Source organism: Lontra canadensis, unplaced genomic scaffold (assembly GCF_010015895.1).
Source record: "Lontra canadensis isolate GAN:19392208 unplaced genomic scaffold, GSC_riverotter_1.0 scaffold962, whole genome shotgun sequence".
In the NCBI taxonomy this organism is placed as follows: Eukaryota; Metazoa; Chordata; class Mammalia; order Carnivora; family Mustelidae; genus Lontra; species Lontra canadensis.
The window spans coordinates 15,302-20,194 of record NW_022631946.1 but is presented as its reverse complement, the minus strand read 5'-3'; the positions used below and the strand labels follow the sequence as shown (position 1 = coordinate 20,194).

At 49.6% G+C, this 4,893-nt stretch overlaps 1 long non-coding RNA gene across 1 annotated transcript; it reads left to right on the top strand.

The window, feature by feature from the left end:
• Positions 1 to 818: 818 nt before the first annotated feature.
• On the top strand, positions 819 to 4,673 carry LOC116863355. The gene is made up of 3 exons (XR_004381812.1): positions 819 to 854; positions 3,062 to 3,167; positions 4,650 to 4,673. It is a non-coding gene; the product is annotated as an uncharacterized LOC116863355 (long non-coding RNA).
• The last annotated feature ends 220 nt before the right edge of the window (positions 4,674 to 4,893 follow it).

The following is a 4,893-nucleotide window of genomic DNA, read 5'->3' as shown; positions in this document are numbered from 1 at the left end:
CCAAAAAGCTCCCAAAGGGCGGGGCCCCTACTCCTTGGTAACCAGGGAGACAGTATGCATCCCCCCCCACTGATCAGATGTCTCCACCTGGCCTGACCCACCTTTTTATCTAGGCTTTGTTACCTGAAGCTGGTTTATCCCCTGGGGGAATGAGAGCAGGGACAGTTTCTAAATCCCCAGTAACAGCCATAAGCATCCAATTCTTCCCACTTCAAGAAATATTTTCTGAGTTCCCAGGAAAGACATATTGTATGTCATATAGACAACAAAGTTTTATATAGTTGTTGAAGTCTAACTATATAAAGGTGATCTAGATTACCTAAGCATATTTTTAGATAGTACTAACTCAATCTTGCTGAACTTGATTTTGTATATTTCCATATATGTACAGCCATTAAATTCTCATTTACACTTACAAAACAGGTATTTCAAAGAGTCTTTTGAGGACTCTGATCATATATCTACTTATTAAAAGTCCCTTCCGAATACACTTGTGATGAGTGTTCTTTCAATGCGGTCCACACGCTATGACATATTATTTGAAATGGCCAACCTTCAACACATTGTATAAGACAAACACACACTTTGTTTGTGGGAAGGGAAGCAGATACTAAGTCACTTAAAATACCTTTTCCCCACTGTAAGAATTTTAATTTTACTATGCTTTTGTCTATTAACCTGTATAATCCTTTGCCTCACTTGGGGAATTACTCCATCCTCACAGTTTTGGAGATCTGTGTAACGTGCCCATGTTCATTCCCTTGATTCAGGTTGTAGATTCCGCTCATCTTCCGGTCCACACTCGAACAACAAAGAGAAAGGAATATCACAGTAGCATCTGCCTTCCAACTAAGGTACTCGATTTAATTATAAGCTTAGCGGGTTCCTTTCAAAATGAGAATAAACTGGTTTTGCTGTTACTGCCTTGGTATTTACCAAAATTTTTTTTTTGCAGTTACATTCATCAAACCTCCAATCAGATTTAAAAATTAACACAACAGAAAATTCCACTATAAAAATCTCCTTAAGGTTTGATCACAGCACAGGGTGAGCCATTGTGACTACTTCAGGGGAATGTCTTTTCTATTCCATGGGCTTTGCGGTGCCTGTCAAGTCTCATTTAGAAATCACAGATGATGGTAAACTAATTAACTGAGTTTTGCCGTGAAATCCACTCAAGGGATCCGTATCCTGCATCTCACAACTTATTGCCAGATAAACTCCAAATTCAGCCAAATTCCAAATTCAAATGTAAAACTGAAACCACGTATTAGAAATGTATTAGAAAGCCTTATAATTTTGGAGGAAAGCCTTCATTTTTTGAATCAATGTACTGCCTATTTAACAACTAATTAAAAATGACCAAAATATTCGAAGCATTCGAAGCAATAAGCAACCAGAAGCCGTAACAAATAGCAGTAAAAAGGAAATTCATAAATACAATAAACCTGTTTTCCCAAACCTGATAGCAAGTACTATCATAAATGATGAAACACTAAATCTTTTCAATTAAAAGCAGGAGCAGTACAGAGTTACCCCATATCACTGTTACTATTCGGTCGTTTCTAGGAAGTGCAATAAAAACGAAAATGAAATGGCTGGAATAAGCACTGGAACATAAGGGTCTTTCACAAGGTCGGTATGACTGTTTGCCCACAACACCCACGAGATTCTGGTTTAGAAAAATAACCTACTAAAATTAGTAAGCTAATTTGAAAATAAGGTAAATATGTAAAATAACATGGGTTATCTCTGTAATATAATGAGTATCTAGGAAAGAAGTAGAAGATATTTCTATGCCAAGATCAACAAAAGTATACGTTAAGGCGCACTAAGAATAAAACACGGCGAGTGTTCTGTCAAAATGAACGTAAGGCAGCAGTATCAGTCTGAATATCACAAGTGTTTTATTTTCTTCTTTCTGGTTTTCCTTCCCTCGTTGCGGTTCATCGCAGTGGACTGGAAGAGGCGCACATCTCTGCTTTGTAACGAAAGCCGGGAAAGGGAGAAGACGAGCGGGCGCCGCGGCAGCTTCAGGCGGGAGGTGAGCGCGCGGGTGAGGAGGGCAGAGCTGAGGGATCTTCACGCTGCGCGACGGGGCCCTACCGACCAGTCACCAGGCAGCGGGTCCCTTAGAAGCCCAGAAGCACTGAGGGACTGGAGACACCCACCCGGTCCCCCAGGAGGCGAGGGTGCTGGGCAGCTGTGCAGAAGGGGGCAAACCGAAGACCTGAATAGGGGGTGCGGGGAGCCCCACCCCACACGGGGTCCCGGGCAGGGCCTGCAGACTCTGCCCTTCTGTCCATGGTACGACGAGGAAGGAGATACACGAAGGACGGCAGACTGGCCAATGGGTGTTTGGAGAAGCCAGAGTTTGTTAGGATTCCCATGTTGCCCGTTTACGGTAACAGTAATGTTGAGGACAAAGGGGACTGATCAGGACTGGCCGACCCGCGGCGGGTCACCAACTTGCTGCTCATGGCGACGGCACGTGCAGCTGTCCTCGGTGGGGCTGCGGTTCGGAGTCTCAGGACGCCTCTGTCCCGCAGCCACACAGCCTGCTTCACTTCCCCCTCCAACGCACGATTTTTTTATCCGTAGACAATGAAACACATGATTTGCTAGAGAGAAAATTTTGAAATTATTCTTTCCTTCCACAGAAGGTATAAAAACCGTGTTCCTTCTTGCTTTCTCCTCATTCAAGTGTGCACGCAGAGGCCGTCCCACCCGCCCACGGAGCATCTGTCAGTTGAGACGGCATCGTTGCAAGGTTCAGGATACACTGGACCAAAGACAAGCCCAGCCCGATTTATCCGGTTCCAAACAGTATTAACGAGTATGTGACCACCAATGAGACGATTCTCTTCCTCCTCCTCTTTCTTCCCTTGGTAACTTTTTGGGATCCCTTGCTCAACATTTCGTAGCTAGGAGGGAATGAGGGGACAAGATCTCCCGTTCTGGTGAGAAAGTCGGGGAGCTGCTTTTCTTCGTACATAAAATGGTATCTGGGACCAGAACCACCGTGATTTCACCTCCCGCGCTTGGTTGGTCTGTCTTGTAGAGTAAGAGCCACCGGTTTTACCTCACGTCCTTCACGGCCCCCACCAAGTGTCACCAGTGCACGTCTCTGATGGTGGGTTTGGTAAGGCAAGGCTGTGCCTGCGACGGTAAGACCCGGGGAAGAGCGGTGCAGGGGCCAAGGCTGGCGTCTCTATCCTCACGTGCCCTCGTCTGCGGGGGCTCCCGCAGCGGAGCACACACCCGGTGGGGGGGGGTAGAAACACAGACGTGTCGCTCACAGGCCGGAAGTCTGGTTCTGGTGAGAGCGGTCTTCAGGGGGGCAGAGCACGGACTTCCGCCTGTGCCCCCACATGGTGAAGGGGCCTCCCTCATCAGAGTGCTCATCCCAAGCATGAGGGCTCTGCCCACGGCTCCCCAGCGCCTCCCACGGACGGGCCCCACCTCCGAACATCACTGCATTGGGGGTTACAGTGTCAACATGTGGATTTCGGGAGGACACAGACATTCAGTCCATTGCAATACGTCATTAAGCAAACATTCTGTTGTCTCTGAATTGCAGAAGCTGGAAAGGGATCCCTTTGCTATGGCAGGAAAGGGATTCCTGTTGCATTTTGGAAAGATCGGACCCTTGGCCATTGGGAATGTTGGGGGGACCGTGGCACTGTGAGACGGCAGCCTTTGCGGCCTGTGCGTGCTGTCCCCGGGAGCCCTGCTGTGCAGCCTGCTGGCAGCGCCACATCTTTTAAGAAGGTGCATTTAGGAATATTTTGTTCCCTGTAACACCGCTAGAGCACGAAGACCAGATTCAGGAGTTCGTGCAGCAGGAAACGGGCGCTATCCGTGAGCTGTAGCTGCTTTACCCGACTCATTCAATCTACTGTAAATATTACTGTCAGGGAGCAAAGTGCTTTTGGAAATATTGGACAGTGGGTCACTGTGCTCTAGGACGAGGAATGAGGGAAACTTCTAGGCAACAGACCCTGCGCCGTGGCGGGTTCCCTTGCCAGCGCTGTCCAGCGCTCACTGCAGGACACGGTGCTGAGCGGGACAGCTTTCCTGCCCTCAGCGCTGCCACCGTCACAGCCCCCTTCACCACAAATGCAACCTGGTGCATGAGACAAAACAGGCTCAAAATGGGGAATTCGGGGCTTATAATATCCTCCCAGGGCGGGGTGAGGGGCAGGCTCTGAGCAGAGTGCTTCAGCGGCTCTCCGGGCCAGAAAAGAGGTCGGGATCGGGAAGCGGCCACCACGGCGGCACCCCCCGCGCCCGCTGCTTCTGCCAGGATCAGGAAAGGCCCTGCCCTGTCGGCAGCCCCAGGACACCCACAGAATAAAGCCTCCGTCCTGCAGCTGGCACCTCGCCCCCGTCCAGGCAGGGTCCACGCAGTCCGGCGGGCGGTCGGCAGCCGGCACCGCTCCCAGCCAGCCTGCTCAGCTCAGTCGCACAGGACGCCCTCTTGTCCTCCTGCTGCTGGAACTTCCAGTGGTCCCGGCCCCGCTGCGAGGGAGGCTGGAAGTGCAACTGTCAGGAGCCGACACTCCCAGAGCCGACTGGACTGCAGACGAGGGTGAGGGAGGGAAACCAGGTGTCTCCTGCCGTCACGTCTCTTTATTCCCTCCAAAAAGCCTGTGGGTTCTCATGTCACGCAAGCTGTGTAGAAAAGGCTCCCAGAGCTTGTCCAGCGCCTTCCCAGCGGAAGAAAGGTGCCCTCTGTCTAGACGCACCGGCAGCCATGGGAACAGCCTATGAAGGCCGTGTCTGGGTAAGTGTCGATATTTGGGGTTTAGATGAAGTCTCGATAAGTTTATCAATCACCTCGCACTCTGTGAGCACATTCGGAAAAAAATTATATATATATATATATATATA